Genomic DNA, 20,024 nt, shown 5'->3' on the forward strand with positions numbered 1-20,024 from the left:
GAAAAATTAAACACTTTTCTGACATTTCCAAATCGTCCTTTCTTCCTTGCTCATTTTCTTCTAGCCTCTCTGGCCTACAATTTGTTTCAATAATACACAAATATTGTTCCCTTTTCATTTGCTATAGGGCTTGTGCACTTTTGAGGAACACAGGGTGAGGAAGAGGGAGAAAGTTAAAAAGCATCCCCACGAGGGGCTGCCTATGCACCAACTCCTTCTCCATTCTCTTCTTGGATTTTGGGCACACATACTCACACACCTCGGATGTTTTTCAAGCCATCAGATCCAGGAGTCCAACTGTACAGACGGCCGTGTGGGAGCCAGCCACTTCAACCGCCGTGCCACTGCTGGGCTGACCCAACAGGGTTCCCTTCTTTAGGTCTTTGATCTTGCTGTGTCCTTACCTCAAAATATGTGACCTCTATCTCAAAAGGGGTAGCTGCTTCTCTTCCTTCAAACCAAGTGTCTCTTCCTCACAAGTCTTTTCGAAGCATACCATGCTGGGCTCCCTGGAAGCCTTCCCCTTCTTTACTCTGGTAACTTATCAGGCTTTGCTTACCCTGAAGCATTCACTGCTGTCTGGATTGTCTTATTATGATTACTTGTTTATTTTATTCTCTCCTCCACACCATCACAAAATTATTCACAACTCTATCTTCAGACGCCAAAACAGTAACACAATCAAGCAATAAATAGGTACTAAAAGGATGATAGAAAATGAGCGCCATACCACTCTTAATCTATTTAGTCTTTTCTTTTTGTTCTTTCTTTATATATACAACTTGATTCTTTTATTTGGGGGAGAGGGGGTTTCTATAGGGCACATGCACTCGCCAGACAGAGAGAGACAGAGAGACAGAAAGTGAGAAATCACCCCCTAAGGAGGATGGCCACATTGCAATCCCTTCTCCTCCGTTCTCCTCTTGGGATCTTGGGCACGCACGCACACGCGCCTGGCATGAGTTTTAAGCCACCAGGTCCCATACGCGAACCACAGTCGACTACATGGCAGTCCAGTGACATAGCCATTACGCTAACTGCTGGTCCCTATACAGCTTGATTCTTTAAGATTGAATTCAATTCTTTTTACTAAGGAATATGCTGCCATTCTGTCCTACAAAGACCTTTATTTGATGTCAATCTTAAACCTAATGTTCATTGTTTATAAAACATATATTTGTTTACACAGTTGCTTACAAAAATTCTACTAGAATTCTACGTATAGTACTCTATTCTGCAATCAGACCACGATTCACTGAGAAAGTACCTCTTTTACTTCCTTTTCGATCAACCAGAGCATCTAAGCCAGTAGTACTATTCAGGAGGCCACAGTCATTATTTGTGGGTATTATTTATTTGGATAGTTTGTACAAGAAGTTCAAGCCAAGTATCTTCAAATTTCCAAACTTATCTAAGCAATTAACAGCAAAGATTGCTAATTAGGTATGACTTAACATACTTACAAATATAAGTAAAATATTTTCACTGTATAATAAAAACTGATTACCATCTAGGGACCAGCAGATGGCGTAATGGTTATGCCGCTCGACTCCCACATAGTTGACTGCAGTTGGAGTCCCAGACCCAGTAACTTAAACCTACGCTAGGCACGTGTCCGTGTGTGCCCAAAATCCAAAGAGGAGAACAGGAGGGATTATGACCATCCCCTGTGGCGGTGATTTCTCACTTTCTAACTCTCTGTCTCTCCCGCAAATGTAAGCACCCTATAGCAAAAATCTGTACTAAAAATTAAAAAAAAAAAAGATTACCATTTAATCTTACTTATTTAAAAAAATTATTAATTAGGATCCATATACAGTATTTTAATAATACATTCCTATAAAAAGGGAGACACAGATGCTTTTTCCTTCACAATTTACAAAATATATTTAAAGCAGTATGCTTAATTACATACCTCCCCCATCTATCAAATATACACACAAATATGATCTGTCCTTTCCTAAGGAAACTATAATAATCACACCACAAATTGAACTACTATAGTAAGTTCCTAAATGAATTCTTTGCTTTTCTAAGGGACCAAGTTTTTCCCATTTATATGCTTATTTTTCTAAGTATGCAAATTATAGTCTATTTAGCCATTGCAATTTTATCTAACAATTGTGCAAACTATTGGTTCAAACACAGAACTGAAATAAATGAAGCTCAAGTTTTAATTATGACAAGCAGCTTCAACATGTTGGGCTTACTGCAAAGTAGATTAAATCAGTAAATGCAGAGCACAAAATGAGTCACATATTTTAATATTATGAAGAAAAACTATGTATAATTTATACCTATAGTGCAAGGAGGAAGGGAAAAAAAAAGAAATGCTTGTGTCAGCCTTGGGAAACAAACAGCCCTATCAAGTGACCAACTAGAAAAGATTCACACTGGAGGCTCAATAAATAACAGTAATGATGACAACCATCTCCCATAACTACATTACGGCCCATTGTCCATAGCTGATTACCCTAGTCTAGACCTTGGGTAAGCACACACACGCATTTTCCAGGAGTTTTCCAATATTACTGCTGTGTTTCCCTGGGCTGGCTGTGACCCCCATTAGCAGCAACTGTCAGATGTTTGCTACTGAGCATGACCACGGATAGAAAAGCTACAACTTTTGTGCACCCTAATCATTGAGAATGTGGAAGGAATGTTCCTGAATTGGCCATCCTTCTCACGTTGTAATTTCGGTAGAATTCACTGCAGAGAATGATCACAAACCAAAACTGAGAGTAAAATACTGTTTCCAGGGGCTTCTGCAATAAGAGTACTACTAAAACTTTATTTCCCAGACTATCAGCTCTATAAATTAATAAAGACTTTATTCTTTTTTTAAATTATTTTATTTCTTCTCAGAGAGAGAAAGGAAGGAAGGGAGAGGGCACCTCCAATACTGTCCTCACGCCATGATCCTCCCCCAGCTTCAGCCGGCCAGGATCACGGGTACACGCATGCACAGGGGCCCTCGGGACCATCCCACGAGTCTTCAGAATCCCGTGTTGTGGGGCCACTGCAGGACTGCAACTGGCCTGGGCTGTCTTCTTCACAGTGAAGAACCACTCCCTACCTCTTAATTACCTGCCCCTTGCTCCCATACCCCTGTCCGTCTGTCTTTCCCTCTCTCGTATGATACAGTCGAAGATTCACTATCACAAAACATCCTTAGTTAATCTCTCTCTACTCCTTCCTTCATTAAAACTTGAGGAACGGGACCAGCAGTTAGCATAATGACTATGTCGCTGAACTCCCACGTAGTCAACTGTGGTTTGAATCCTGGACCTGGTGGCTTAAACTCACACGCGCGTGTGCGTGTGTACCCAAGATCCCCAGAGGAGAATGGAGGAGAAGGGACTGTGGTGTGGCCATCCCTGCTGGGGGGTGATTTCTTGCTTTCTGTCTCTCTGTCTCTCTCTGTCTTTCTGGCAAACGCACGCGCCCTATAGCAAAAACCTCTCAAAAAAAAAAAAAAAAACTTGAGGAACAACTCTGAATGATAAGGTTCTAACATCACAGAATACACAGTCTAAACCCTTAGAAGAAACACACTGGTGGGACCAGCAGATGGCATAATGGTTACGTCGCAAGACTCCCACATAGTCGACTGTAGTTCGAGTCCTGGATCCTGCAGCTTAAAACTCATGCTGGGCACATGTGCAAGCATGCGCAAAATCCTAAGGAGAGAATGGAAGAGAAAGGACTGCAGCATGGCTATCCCTTCTTAGAGGTGTTTCTCGCCTAATGTCTCTTTGTCTTTCTGGCAAGCGCACACACACTATAGTCCCTCCCCTCCCAAAGAGGGGGTGGGGGAGAAGAAAAAGAAAAGGAAAGAGAATATACTCAACAGAAGAGTAGATTTCTTTTTTTATTATTTCTATTTTTTAATGGGCCTCATGTACATTTAAGGCCAAACTGTATCTTCCCAGTTGAGATCTAGCCTGGGTAGTACCTGCTCCTTCTAGAAAGCAGTATCCTTGACCGGGGAGACAACAGCGTTTACAACAAATTGCACCCAGCTTGAGTGGAACAGCAAAGGCTCCAGAATGCTTTTTCTACCTGAATATACAAGAGCTCGGTGATTTAATATAAATGACACAGTTTGACCTCAACCTGTTTCTCCATCCTGGTTTTGCATAATGACCTCTAGTTGAGCATTTTAAAATGGCTCCTGGTACCACAGAAGCTAGAATGGAAGCCAAAGGTGCTGACGTCATCCAGATCGAAGGACATCTCAGGGCTGCAGTAGAACGTACGCACAAGGACGAGACAGGAAGCCACGGTGGCACAGAGCGAGCTCAGCCCTGCCGGGCTGAGGCCACACAAGACGCCTGGGTTCCACCCCAAGATCTCCCAGGGCATGCCAGGCATGTGCACACGTGTCCATGGTCCTGGCTGACAGGCCGAGGGGGAAACACAGTGTGAGGGCCCTATTAGGGAGTGCCTGACCCTTTCTCCCACTCTGCGTCCATCTGTGTCTGTCTGTCTGTCTGTCTGTCTCTCTCTCTCTCTCTGAGGAAATAAATGAGTATACTTTTCTAAAAGAATTATTTATTTAATTGTATTTATCATCATTATTATTCTTTTAAATTTGCTACAAGGCACAGGTGCTCACAAGAGAAAGAGAGAGGAAAAGGGAAAAATTTGTTGGCAGCCCTGTGGGAGGCCTGCATCTCAACCACCACGCCCCCTACTGGCCCCAAAATGAGTAAGCACTTAAAAAAGAGAATGAGGGCCAGCAGGGCGAGCGGTAAAGGTGCTAGATTCCCACATGGCTGACCATGCTTTGAGTCCTAGACCTGGCAGCTTGAAAAACACGCTGGGTGCGTGTGCATGCAGGTCCAAAATCTCAAGAGGAGAATGGAGAAGGGATTGCGGTGTGGCCATTCCTCTTGTGGGGTGATATCGCACTTTCCCTCTCTGACTCTTTCTGGCAAAACATTCTTACGACAAAAGCCTTAAAAAAACAAAAAGAGAGAGAGAGAGAGAGAGAATATGCCTATAAAGAGAGACAGGAAACTAAAGAGTAGTGAAGGGAAAGCTCTGAAGGCGAAAAACTCCACCAACGCCCCAAGCAACTCAACTAGGATTTCTCTGTTGCGGATTACCTCCCATCTTCTGCCTTCCTACACCTGCCTCTGTCTCTCCAAGGTCTGTAGCGCTTCACCTAACTCAGCCTTTCAACTCCACGTACCGGCCTGTATCAAACTGCCGGCTCCTCTGTCTCAGATTGTACCTGTTCCCCTCCCTCACCGGGTCAACCTTCTCATAGCACTGCCCACCTTCGCACAGAGCCTCACTTCCGCATTTCCGTATTAGCTACAGTTACCACATCAATTAACCCGAGGGGGACAGGATGTCTCTTCTGTCCACTGCTGAGTCCCGTGAGCCCAGAGAAGGGACCACGTAGCTGGTGGATGTGCATGGTTGCAGAATGACTGCGTCTCCATTTTATTTTCACGTAACTCTTCTCCAAGTTGATCTCGTCCCTTGACTCCTCCCCTTCATGTAGCTCCCTTTTTGTCTGTATTCATTCTGACTTAATCTAGTAAATGTTTCCATTTATTTATAAGCTTTTGTAGGGTTTGCTTTATTTGTTATTCCTTTTAGGTTTTTGCCAAAGAGTGCATATGCTCACGGGAGAGAGACAGAGAGAGGGAAAATGAGAGATCACCTCTGAGGGAGTATGGCCACTGGAATTCCCTCTCCTCCCTTCTCCTCCCAGGATTTTGGCACACACGTACATATGCCCAGTGTGAGTTTGAAGTTATCGGGTCCAGGACTTGAACTGCAGTCAACCATGTGAGAATCCAGCACCTTAACCACCAGGCCACCTGCTGGCTCCAAGGTATTATAGTTTTAAAAAATAATGTCTAGATCTGGGCTGGCAGGTAGCATGATAGTTAAAGGCACTGGACTCCCACATGGCCAACCACAGTTTGAGTCCAGGACCTGGCAGCTTACTTTCTCTCTCTCTCTCTGGTCATATTAAAAATATTAATAAGAGGATCAGCAGATGGCATAATTACATCACTAGATTTTCACTTAGTCAACCGCAGTTCGAGTCCCAGACCCAGCAGCTTAAAACTCACGCCAGGAGCGTGTATGTGATGTGCCCAAGATCCAGAAAGGAAAATGGAGGAGAAGGGATTATGGCATGGCCATCCTCCACTGGGGGATGATTTCTGGCTTTCTGTCTCTGTCTCTGTCTCTCTGGCAAGCGCACGTGACCTATAGGAAAAATCTCTCTAATGAAATGTAATGTGTCGTAAAAGGTATGGTCATCCCTGCCCGCACCTGGAACACACGCACACCCATGATGAGAGCTGGCTGAGAATGGAGTAGACTGGTGTCAAGACCTTGTTAGGGTGTGTGCGTGTGTGTCTATGTGTGCACGCGGGTGTGTGTGTGTCTGTGTGTGTTTATGTGTCTCCTCTTTTCCCTCATGGGAGAAATAAATAAACTTTAAAAAGAAGTGTATTGAAACATAAGAATATTCTATAGGCATTCTGCATGCAAACAATCTTTCCCCAAAATGATAAACATTTGGCTTCGCTGACCAAGATTAACCAACAAAACCTGCACTGTTAAACATTTAAAACCCTGAAATTTAGTGGAATTGGGCGTTGAGGGAGTAAAAAGGCCCAGTTCAAATGCAACACTACTGTTTCACACCTCAGACCAAAACAAGCTTAACAAGGAACCCGAGAATGGCTCGGCCATGGTTCTGCAGGTGGTAGCATATCAAGCTGCAGTGCCAGAACCATGTGGTGGCCATGGCGCACATCCCTCACCCAGTTGGTCAAAACATGCCAGGCTTCACAAGAGCCCCCCAGATTCAACCAGCTAGAGGAGTAGAGGAAAAGGATTACGGCAAGATCAGACCCTGTAAAGAGTGCTCCTCCCTTCCTCCCTCTCTCTCTCTCTCTCTGTGTGTGTCTCAATTTCATTCCTGTAGGCACTCTATCATGAATTAAAACAAAAAGTAACCAGAGTAAAGTCACTGCAATATAAAATTTCATATAAAGTTTCCAAAACAACACCCACATTTAAAAAAAAAAATCCATTTCAGAAAGTATGTCATATTAATGACAAACTGAGATCAAGCCAGAAAATTAAAACTGAGGGGCCAGTCCCACACTCCAGTGATTAAGGGAGGCAGATCCCACATAGCTGATGGAGGCTCAAATCCCAGCCCCAGCGATGAACAACATGGGGGCACACATGCATACCCCAAATCCCAACAGTATGGAGAAATGGAGGAGGAGAAATTGTGGCAGGACCACATCCCACTGGGTGGAGTGAACACCATCCTTCCCGCTCTATCTCTTTCTCGGTGCTGAGTGCACGTGCCCCCTGGCAGCTAAAAAAAAGGAGGAAATTAAAAGTGAAAAAAATACACTTAGTTAGCTGACCGCATTAATCCAAAACAAATGAGGAAATAAAACTGAAACATATGTTTATCCTAATTAAGGGGAGAAAGTTCTAATCCTCTGATAAACAATTAAACGTTCACCAAATACTAATGGTTAATTTAAATAGTCTAATCTTTAAGAAAAAAGCACAGTACATAGCTCATTCTAAAGCACCCACACCAATTTCCCTATCAATTGGATCCAGAGTTGAAGGACCCAGAGATGAAGAGAGTCCCCACTTAACTAATCTTGGAACAGTGACCTCTACTTTACCCCTCAAATAACATCATAGCCAAACCACTGTTTATCATAGTTAACTGGATATTTCTACAAAATATCTTTACGCATACAATATTGAAATCTTAACCAGAAAATATATGGCTCTTTAAATAGCACTCCAGGGTTTGAAGGTGATAATCTCTACCGCAATTCAAATTTTGTCCTACTTTGGGACAAACAAGAATATATTCTAGCTACACTGTGTGTTTATTTAAGTACAAAAAAATACCTTTTTTTAATAAGCGAAATATTCCTCAGACCCAAAACCAGTGATAATGATCAAGAAAGTCTGATTAGCATGAAATGCCTTTTTAGGCATTTCCCTGTCTTCCCTTTCCACTCATTCTACCCCCTCATTCCAGACATGAGTAATCTATGCTATTTAGAGCCAAAGAGAAATACTTGGCCTGCCAAATGAATGCTCAGAAAGCAGAAATGCAACCCATGCAGACGGATTTCGAAGAGACAGACAAGTGTATGAGTTCTAGAAACGCTATGTCTTTTCTGAGGGAATTTGCATATTCAGATACAAGTCTGAGTTATTGCTGTAATAAGCAGATGCTGAGGATCCCGAGAGAATAACTAAGCAATGTACCAAGAAGAGTGTGGGATAGGCTGCCCGCCCCTCCTGTGCTTTCCAGGGCTGGGGGAAAGAGCCGCAAGGGCAGACTGACGAGTAAACTCCTCGGAGGCTTGACGAGTTCTCAAAATGTATTTCTAGGAAACTAAACCCAAGACCATCATTCTATCATTCTAGGCCAGTTTAATTACTTACGCATGTAACAAATTACAAAACTCAAGAGCAGAATTTAAACCTTAAAATTTGTAGTAGTGTACGTTTAAGCTAGGCTCCATAACCCACTACTTCCCTGATTTTAACGACTGTATTAGCCAATGAACTCATGAAATATAAATGAAATAGAAAAATGGGGACTGGCAGGTGGCATGGTGGTTAAGGGCGCTGGACTGCCACGTGGCTCACCACAGTTCGAGTCCCGGACCTAGCAGCTTGCTTTCTCTCTTTCTCTTTCTCTCTCTCTCTCTCTCCCTGCCTCTCTGGTCAAATTAAAATAAATAAATGAATAAAGTTAAATAAAATAATTATTTTTAAAAAATAAAAGAAAAAGGAGGAGAAAGTAAAAAAAAAATTAATTGGTCACAAGAATGACTGAAAACTCTAGAATCCCTTGATATTTTACTCTAAAAAAAAAAACTAAAAGGAAATTTGCACTGATTCTTTTCAGAATTCCAGGGGTAAATAACAACAACTTGATCGCGCAAACATAAAAAGTATGGAGGATAATCAATATTTATCCAAAGCATCATTCCCTCAAAGAGACACAAGCCCAAGAGTGAAGTTATAAGACAGGAGTCGAACCCGAACCGTCAACAAACCACTGCAGACTTCACTAAGCACTGTCTTACAGAGCAGCTGCCTTGACCTATCCAGAGCTTAAGATGCTCTAAAAAGACATTTCCTGAAGAGATCACAAGCAGGCTGGCAGGGAGAAAGGAAGCAAATTAGCAGTCAGATCTATTTGGGGCAGCAAAATTAAAGCTAGTAATGAGATACTAAATTATTTGCAAGTATTCTCACCAAAACGCGTAAGAATAATATGAAGAAGAAGAAAGGTAAAACATGGAACCAAAATCTCATCTGTATCCAAATGAAAAAAAAAAAAAAAAAAAAAGACTTACATGATTAACTGACAAAGATCTGAATTTCAAAATGTAAACACCAGGCCCACCTGCAGTGGTGCAGGGAGTAGGGGGCCCTCTGTGATTGCTGGAGCAAGATGGGCCACAGCAGTCTACCTGAGACACATCCTGTGAGGCTGCTGTTGTCTCTGTCTCTCTGTTCCTGTCTTTCTCTTTCTCATGAAAAAAAATACACTTTTTAAAAAATGTAAGCAATATTGTTAGTGGAATTAGTTGAATTAAATATATTTTTCAATTAAATTAAATTTGAATTAAGTTATTTTATTGTTATTTATTTTTTAAAGAATTATTTTATTTAACATTATTTATTTATTTTAATTTGACCAGAGAGGGACAGAGTGAGAGAGGAGAGAGAGAGAGAAAGAGAGAAGGAAAGTGAGAAAGCAAGCCGCCAGGTTCGGGACTCCAACTGCAGTCAGCCACGTGGGAGTCCAGTGACCTTAACGACCACGCCACCTGCTGGACCCCATTTTTCTTTTTGACTTTTATTATGTCTGTGAGGGTGTTTCTGGATGAGATTAACTAGTAGACTACTAAGGCAGATTGTCCTTCCTCATTTTTAATTTTTTTATTGTTTTATTTTACTTTATTTAGTAGTAGTAGTATTTAATTTGACCAGGGAGAAACAGAGAGAGAGAAAGTGAGAAAGCAAGCCACCAGATCCAGAAGGAAAATCGTGGTCAATCATGTGGGAGTCCAGTGCTTTTAACTACAATGCCACCTACTGGCCTCAAATTTGAATTAATAACTTTTTTTTAAAAAAGAGGTTTTTGCTATAGGGCGCATGGGCTCACCAGAAAGACAGAGAGAGACGGAGAGACAGAAAGCAAGAAATCATTCCCAGGGGGGATGGCCACGCCGCAGTCCCTTCTCCTCCATTCTCCTCCCGGGATCTTGGGCACGCACGCACATGCACCCAGTGTTGAGTTTTACGCCACCGCATCTGGGACATGAACCGCTGTCAACTACGTGGGAGTCCAGCAACATAGCCATTACGCTAACTGCTGGTCCCTCAATTCTTTAAAGAATTTTAAAGTATTTGTTTAAAGAAAGTTGTACCTCTCAAAAATAAGAGAAAATATTTTAGATCAATTGTAGATTGAAAAACTAAGGATAGATGATAGGTGCTTCATGACACCATAGAATATCCATAAACGAAATTATTCAGGAATAACAATGTTCTTGCTACTAAAATGTGAAAATAAAATTATAACTGAAATCTTTTTATAAGAACATCCCCCCCCCTCGGTAAAATTAAAGATATACCCAATGATCATGTCGGAGATTGTTCGTTATTTTAGCTCTAAAAACCAATCTGTTTAAAGTGGAATGTTGTTCACGTGAAAGGTATCAATAATTGAACTCAAAACTATTAAAACAATGTCTTTATTAAAGAATCCTGTTAAACATGTAAGTTAAGGGCAACATTGCTACCAAGCAACAATTACTTATGCCTGGCCTAAGTAATTGATTTGGTAATGATACCTTTCAAGTCCGATAAACCTTATGCTGTCGTTTGCCTATAAAGGTCTTCATGTTATTTACACTAATAAAACATTAATCAAGGGCCAAATTTATAGCACCGACTCTATAAAAGAGGTCAGGCAGGTCAGACTTACATAATAAGAAAGAAACGAAGGTTGGCCTTTGCAGTAAAAAGAGAAATCCTTAGGGCTATTCCCCCTGCCCCTGGGATGGAGTCTAGTCGCTGCCCCCTCCTGACTACTCACTCAGATCTACTCCGCTAACCTCAACGCACAAAGGAAAGTCAAATCCGATGATGTAGAAAAATAAACCTCAGAACTGATCTTGTAAAACATATTCTGCCCTGTAAGAAGAAGTAAAATTTTCAACTACTACTTTCCACCATTTCACTAATGAAATCTCCATTTTTCTTCTACCACGGCTTATTTCAAACACTCAGGTGATAGATTAAGGTTGAGGATTTTCAATAGGCTGAGTACCAAAGCCAAGGAGACAGTTTCTAACCTCGAGAGGCTAACGAATACAGTCAGAACAGGGAAGAGAGAGGGAAATGGAATTACGGAAACTATGTTGACAAATGCTATAAAATGAAATCAGCTATTCAAATGATGATTTTCCCAATAAGAAGTAACAGCAATCAGCAATTCTGGAAAAACATATTTAAAAATTAGAATCTATTTCTGGACAAAATGTAAATCATTTCTTTAAATGTAAATCATTTATTTAAATGTAATTATTTCATTATGCATATTTTATCTTGGTTAAAAAAAAATGACTCCCCCAAAATGGCATTTGGTTATTTTCAAAATTCCTTCTATAAAATTAATTTACTTTGAAAATGGAATAGTACTTACATGAAAAAAAATTAATAACTCAAAAAATTTTTTAAAAAAATCAAAACAAGTTTACAAAGGAAATATGTTATCAGTTAAACACAGATATTTCCCAAATTGGCCAGGCACTTCGCCAGCAGTAGGGATACAATTATAAACAGAGACCAGGGAATTGTCCTCACAGAACACGCATTTTACAGAAGATAGACAATAAAGATAAACAATCAGAAGGGAACAAGAGACAGAAAGGAATGAGGTAAAAGTAACCCAGATAGGAACCAGCAGGTGGCGTGGTGGTTAAGGTGCTGGACATTCCCACATGGCCCACCAGGGTTCGAGTCCTGAATCTGGTGGCTTGCAGGCGCACTTCCTCTTTCTCTCATTCTCACCCTCTGTCTCTCTCTGGTCAAACTAAAAAAAAAAAAAATAAACAAATGAATAAAATAAAATAAATATTTAAAAAAAAGAAGTAACCCAGATAATAGGTTTCAGGAAAGACTTTTCTGAGGTGATATGTGGCCCAGGGCTTCAATGAGAAGGACCTAGACATGCCAAGACCCGTGGGTGGAACTTTCACCTTAACGAAGACGTCAACAACCCTCTCCCCAAAACAGGTACAAAAGTGAACAATAACGGTCATTTCTAGGTTCTGAAAATTAACTAAAGGCCAACAGTAGAGTTGTTAAGAATCTTACCCGCTAACATCTCTCACACTCCGAATAAGACAGATGGAACGTGTGGCAAGGCTGGCGAGAATGCCCTCCACCCTCCCGCCCAGGCAGGGACTGTGGCTAGCTGGAAACAAGCTTCACTGCCAGGGGTGGCTGATTTGATATGGAAGAGACGGCAGAAAATACATGCCAAGAAGAAGACAGGGACAGCCTCTAGAGCGCTCCTACACCATGATGACAGCTGCAGATGGGGTGAGCAGGAGACAGAGAACAACCCGGAAACTCGAGAAGGAGATTACACCAACACGACAGTCACTGAGGGGCTTAATAACACTCCCACCCACTGCTGATGTCTGGGCACCTGAGCGCGCACCCAGTCCAGATCGGAGGGATTTCCAAGGGGAAGTAAAATCCAGACAGATGTGAAAACTGCTCACAATTGGAATGTGTTCACCAAACACACCACGGATCTGCCAGTCACACTTGGTCAAGAGGTGTCGGCAGTCGAGCCGGGTGGTGCAATCGTCAAGGCGGCTGGATTCCATATGGCAGACACTGTGGCTCGAGTTCCAGACCCAGAGGCTTGAAAAAGCACACGGGGCACATGTGCTTGTGTGACTAAAATCCCAAGAGGAGAACAGAGAAGAGACTGCAGTGTGACCATCCTCCCTGGGAGGTGACTTCTTACCTTCTCCCCCCTCTCTTTCTTTCTCTAGTGAGTACATGTGCCCTATAGCAAAAAAGTGCAAAAACATAAAATAAAATAGGTTTTATCGAGACCTCTGACCAGTAATTGGCTGATGTCTAAGCTATGGAGATGCAAAAGTGACCTCTAAAAAGCAAGACTAAGAAAGAGAAAATAGAAAGGTATTTTAATTGAGTAGCTACATTATTAGCCATATGCCATGGGAGTGATAAATTCTGCAAACAAAGCCCAGGCAAGTAACTTTTAAAAATCAATAGATATAAGTCAACACAGAACCTCAGAGGAGAACAGGAGATGGGACTGCTGTGTGGGCGTGCCCTGGGAGGGGAGGGGTGCTTTCTTCCTTTCCCTCTCTACCTCTCTCTCTCTCTCTCTCTCTCTGGTGAGCACACAGGCCTGCAGGCAAATTTTAAAAATTTAAAAAAAGAAACACAGAACAACGAAAAAAAAAAAAAAACTATATAAAAGAGTTGGTTTTAAACGGCACTAAAAATAAAATAGCCATACTTTACCAAGAAAAATACAAATGACCAAAATTAGGGATAAAAACAACTAGCCAACCACAAAAGCAACAAAATAAAATACCCAGACTTACGAGGAAGGGAGAATATATTATCAGGGATGAAAGACAATTTCCAGTAATTCCTACAAAAATTAAAAAGGCTACAAGGGATTATTAGGAACAGCTCCACCACACAATAAAAACTTAGATTAAGTGTACAAATGACTAGAGATACAAATTTTCACTACTTAAAAAGTAATAGAAAATATGAATAGACCTATAACAATTAAAGTAACTGAATTAGTCTAAAAATCTTAGCAAAAAATAAAACCCACTCTCAGTTGGCTTTACTGGTAAATTCTACACAATATTTAAATAAGTAATTACTACTGATCCTTCACAAGCTCTTCCCACAAAAAGAAAAGGAGGGAGCAATTCCCAACTAATTCAACAAGTCCAGAATTACTCTCATACCAAAGACAGACTCATAAATCTCAAAGAAACTACAGCCCAGTGTGGTCATAAAAATAGATGCAAAACTCTTCAACAAATTATCAGCTGAATTCTTCAACATACTAAAAGGACTATATACTATGACCAAGTGAGATTCATATCAGGAATATAAAGTTGAATATTGAAATATCAATGGATATAATCTGCTATATTAATTAAAAAAACAAAATCCGGGATCAGCAGTTAGCGTAATGGCTATGTCACTGGACTCCCATGAACTCGACCGCAGTTCAAGTCCCGGACCTGGTGGCTTAAACTCACGCCGGGTTTGTGTGCATGCATGCCCAAGATCCTGAAAGGAGAAGGGACTGCGGCGTGGCCATCCCCCCTGGGGGGTGATTTCTAGTTTTCTGTCTCTCTCTGTCTCTCTGTCTTTCTGGTGAGCGCACGTGCTACAAGCAAAAACCTCTCAAAAAAAAAAAATCTATATGATCATCTCAACAGACAAAAAGGGAAGCATCTGCCAAAATCCAGCATTCGTTCATAATAAAACCTTTCATAACTAGGAATAGAAGGGAACCTCCTTAACTTGCTAAAGGGGATCTACGAAGGGCCTTTGGCTAACATAATACTTAAAAGTCACAAAAATCTAATTCTTTTCACTAAAATCAGGGACTAAGCAAACATGTTCACTGTGATCACCACTACTGAGCATCACACTGGTCGTCTGAACCAGTGCAATAAGGCAAGGAAAAGCAATGAAAGAAACCCAAGTGGAAAGAAAACAGTAAGGCCATCACTGTCCACAGAACTACTATGTAGAAAATGCTAACAATCTGCCCTGCCCTGTGGCTTGGTGGTCAAGACAGCCAGATCCCAAATGACCAGACGTGTGGTCCGAGTCCTGAACCTGGTGCCTTCAGAGACATGCCAAGTATGTGTGAATGTGCACCCAAATTCCAAAATTCCAGGGGGAACTGGAGAAGGGACTTGGGTGTGACTATTCCCCCAAGAAGGTGCTTTCTCCTCTCCCTCTCTCTGTCTCTGCCAGGCACATGGGCCCTCTGGTCAAGAGGGGGAGGGAGGGTGACTAATGAATCTAAAAAAATAAATAAATAAAAGGAATGGAAATTTAGTAAAGTTACAGAATATAGCAACAATATACAAAATCGATCGTACTTTCATGTACTAATAATGAATAATCTGAAAATGAAATTAAGAAAGTAATTACATTCATAGTAGTTTCAAAAAGTATTAAATATATACAAATAAAAATCGTTAAAGAAATGCATTACTTATACACTGAAAACTCTGCTGATACATTAAAGAATATCTAAATAAACAGAGTAACATTCCCTTCATGTATTAAAAGCTAAATTAGGGACCAGCAGTTAGCATAATGGCTATGTCACTGGACTCCCATGTAGTCGACTGCGGTTCGCGTCCCGGACCCAGTGGCTTAAAACTCACGCCAGGCGCATGTGCGTGTGTGCCCAAGATCCCGAGAGGAGAATGGAGGAGAAGGGACTGCGGCGTGGCCATCCCCCCTGGGGGGTGATTTCTCGCTTTCTATCTCTCCGTCTCTGTCTGTCTGGCAAGCACACGGACCCTAGAGCAAAAACCTCTCCAAAAAAAAAAAAAAAAAGCTTCAAAATTAGTGGGTTGTTGGAAAAGTCATAACGCATTTTTGCATAGGAAAATACCTCCTGACTTTCCAGATAACCTAATATTAAAATGCCTATAAAGGAGGCTAGCAGGTGGCAGAGTGGTTATAGTGCTGGACTCTCAGGTGGTAGACATCAGTTCAAGTCCTGGACCTGGCATCTTGACAATCATGCCAGGAAGGGCGGACAGATAGCTGGTGGTTAAGGTGCTGAATTCCCACATGGCTGACTGCAGTTTGAGTCCTGGACCTGGTGGCTTGCTTTTTCACTTTCCCGTTTTCTCTCTCTGGTCAAATTAAAACACGATAATAATAACAAAATTAAATAAATAAATGATTCTTTAGGAAGGAAAGAAGAAAGGAAGGAAGGAAATCAATCAATCACACTGGGCAAGCCCAAAATCGTAGGAGGAGGATAGAGAAGGGACTGCAGCGTGGTCATGCCCCGGTGGGTGATTTCTCAGTTTCCCTCTCATTTTCTCTGTCTCTCTCCAGCAAGCACATGTGCCCTGTGACAAAAATCTAAAAAAAAAAAAAATTTTTTTAAATGCCTATTATGGTAAAATGAGTCTATAAAGTCAATGCAAGCTCATCAGACTTTTGCAGAAATGACCCAAAACTTATAAGGAAATAGAAAGGAACTAAAATAACCAAAGATTTTTTTTTTTGAGAGGTGTTTTTTTTTGTTTGTTTGGTTTTTGTTTGTTTGTTTGGGGTTTTTTTTTGTTTTTGTTTTGTTTTTGTTTTTTTTTGCTATGGGGCACGTGTGCTTGCCAGACAGACAGAGAGACAGACAGAGAGACAGAAAGCGAGAAATCACCGCCCAGGGGGATGGCCACACTGCAATCCCTTCTCCTCTATTCTCCTCTTGGGATCATGGGCATGCACACACACACGCCGGCGTGAGTTTAAGTCACGGGGTCTGGGACTCGAACAGCGGTCGGCTACATGGGAGTCCAGCGACATAGCCATTATGCTAACTGCTGGTCCCACCAAAGATATTTAAATTATTCCATTTCAAAGCCTGACTTCTCAAATACTCCAGAGAAGCTCTCACTGAACACTGGGTGTCCCTAGACCCAGAACGCTTTGCCACGTATGTCCCTATGGCTACCATCTTGGGTGTGCCAGGAGCTTGTCCGAATATCCCCTTCCTGAGGGGTCTTAATCTGACCGTTCTATCAAACTGCAAACTTGCATTCCTCTCCCCTGCTCCACACTGCCTTCTCCCACACAGTCCATACCACTGTGCACACATTATATAACCTAGCTGTTTGTTTGTTATTCATAATCAGCCACCACCTGTTCAAATGTAAGATACACACAGAAAAGGATCTTTATCTGCTGTGTCTTCAGTATAGTGGAACATGGTGAGTATGTAATAAATACTGGCTAAGTGAACAGATGAGGAAGCTGAGGCTCGGGAAGAAATGTCTGACAAACATCAAGCTTATACTCCAGGCTACCTGCAAAGCATCACTCTTTAAGTGCAAGGTTATATTGCCTTACCCATTCAATGCATTAGGTTATCGGGGAAGTCATTATTTATTTTTCTATGCAAAAAATGCAACTTTCCCGATAACCCAACAGTAACATGAAAAATTAAGGGTATTTATACCTAAGCAAGACTATAATGATCAAAATCACCGTTTATGAAAAAATGTATTGAAGGAAGAACTAAGAAACCTATTTAAACAAATAAGCCCTATAAATTTTAGAGAATCTGCTACTTGGTGTTTTCTATTAAATAGAACAAGTACACATTCAATCAACAGCTCTTACCACTTCTTTTCTATATGTAAACCTTAAGAGCATCCAATATCTCAGTGCTGAAATTCAGCCAAAGAGCTATTTTTTGATGAATAAGCATTTGAAATCTTGGCTAAAAGTCAGTCTAAAGTATTAATCATTCATTCATTGAGGAACATTTATTGATCTCCTACTATTTGCCAGGCTCTAGACTACAATACAGCTCTATTTGGGACCAGCAGTTAGTGTAATGGCTATGTCGCTGAATTCCCATGTAGTCGACCATGGTTTGAGTCCCGGACACGGTGGCTTAAACTCAACACCAGGCGCCTGTGCGCATGTGCCCAAGATCCCAAGAGGAGAACGGAGGAAAAGGGATTGTGGTGTGGCCATCCCCACTCGGGGGGTGATTTCTCACTTTCTATCTCTCTGTCTCTCTCTGTCTTTCTGGCAAGCACACATACCCTATAGCAAAAACCTCTCAAAAAAAAAAAAAATACAGCTAAGGACCAGCAGTTAGCGTAATGGCTATGTCACTGGACTCCCACGTAGGTGACCATGGATTGCGACCCGGACCCAGTGGCTTGAAACTCACACCGGGTGCATGTGTGTGAGTGCCCAAGATCCCGAGAGGAGAATGGAGGAGAAAGGATTGCAGCGTGGCCATCCTCCTTAGGGGCTGATGTCTCGCTTTCTATCCCTCTGTCTCTCTCTGTCTGTCTGGCAGGCACACACGCCCTATAGCAAAAACCTTTAAAAAAAAAAATACAGCTCTATTTCTCACACAGATCACTTCAACTGTTTTGCTCCTGTTCTTGATTTCAACTAGATCTCCTCTCCTTCAATCCATTCCAAACATTTCTACCAGTTATTTTTCCAAAAATCCAAGTATCATGACACTCTTTTGCATAGAATTTTCCAAAGTTTCCCATCTCTTGCAGTTAAAAGTCAAAATATGCTACGCTAGCCCTTTTATGATCTAGATGCCAAAATGTATCTCCCAAAACACACTCAGATACACAAACGCACACACAAATATCCTATATACCTTAGCACACCACAGTGTCTTCAGATATTCTACTCCCTCTGGTAGGAATGCTTTTCATACAAACTTCCTCAAATTTATCCACAACCTTTATTTTTCTTTCTTTCTTTTTTATTTTTTTGGAGAGGGTTTTGCTATAGGGTGCATGTGCTTGCCGGAAAGACAGAGACAGAGAGACAGAAAGCGAGAAATCACCCCCCAGGGGGGATGGCCACACCACAATCCCTTCTCCTCCATTCTCCTCTCAGGATCTTGGACACACACACACACACAGAGCATGAGTTTAAGCCACCAGGTCCGAGACTCGAACCACAGTCGACTACATGGGAGTCCAACAACATAGCCATTACACCAACAACTACTGGTCCCAAACTCTATTATTCTAATGTCTACATGGCTACCTCTACTCCTCCTTGAAAATACATCTCAAGCCTCATGTTCCCTGGTTAAGTTTTACCAGATTCTTCCATACTAACTTGTAGACTGGCTTTTTCTCTATGCTATCTTTTTTACTTACTTCTGTCTCAGAATTTAACATACGGCATGACAGTGACACGTTTCTTAGTTTCAGTATTAATCTGTGAGAACCTGAAACCACTCTGTAGTGAAGAATCTTAGTAGTATTTAAAATCAAATAAAGTTATCTATACCCATTTCTTCCTTTTCTACAGCATTAACAAGACAGAAAGCCTAGATTCCTAGTTACTAGCACAGGTAGTTACCTCAGTGATAGGATCAGAATTTCAACAATACTAGCCAACAGAAACACCATAAAGAAACATCCCTGGAGGACCAGCAGTTAGTGTAATGGTTATGTTGCTGGACTCCCACGTAGTCGACCATGGTTTGAGTCCCAGACCTGGTGGCTTAAACTCACGCCGGGCGCGTGTGTGTGTGTGTGCCCAAGATCCCGAAAAGAGAATGGAGAAGGGACTGCGGCGTGGCCATCCCCCCTGGGAGGGGATTTCTCGCTTTCTGTCTCTCTGTCTCTCTCTGTCTCTCTGGCGAGCGCACACACCCTGTACCAAAAAAACTCTCTTAAAAAAAAAAAAAGAAAGAAACATCCCGCAAAGCGTAAGTTTGCTCAGAATCCTCCTTCCAAGGGCAGCCAGGTCTTCAGCTCCATGAAAGCAAAATTTCCCACCACAAAACAAACACAAAGCGGTCCGCTCTTCATTTCCGCAATTTACCTTTTAACCCTTCTGCTCTCTTAAGTTCCTTTTTCCCCCTTTTATCTCTCTTTTCATCTCTACACTTTCATTTTCCCACAACTGAATTTTCTTTAAGTTCTCGGTTTCTGCTTGTTACGTGGAAACCATGCCTACGTATCCCTCCTCCCCCACTCTGCTCCCAAACAGAACGAAATTGCTTTCCCCTCTCTTATAGCCAGCCTGAGATTGAAGAGAGATAATAAAAAGAACTAAGTCTAAATATTGGCGCTACAAACATAGCTTCATAGGAAGTCCAAATAAGCATGGCGTTTCTTTATATCTGCGAATGA

General features: G+C 41.6%; 1 protein-coding gene across 1 annotated transcript in view; it reads right to left on the bottom strand.

Annotated features, from left to right (window-relative positions):
• The window catches only part of LOC102501723 (lipopolysaccharide-responsive and beige-like anchor protein), a gene marked incomplete at its 3' end in the record, with an annotated part of 350,771 nt that overhangs the window by 64,285 nt on the left and 266,462 nt on the right, over positions 1-20,024 (bottom strand).

The sequence above is a fragment of the Tupaia chinensis genome, unplaced genomic scaffold (genome assembly GCF_000334495.1).
Source record: "Tupaia chinensis unplaced genomic scaffold, TupChi_1.0 Scaffold000521_1, whole genome shotgun sequence".
Taxonomy (NCBI): Eukaryota; Metazoa; Chordata; class Mammalia; order Scandentia; family Tupaiidae; genus Tupaia; species Tupaia belangeri.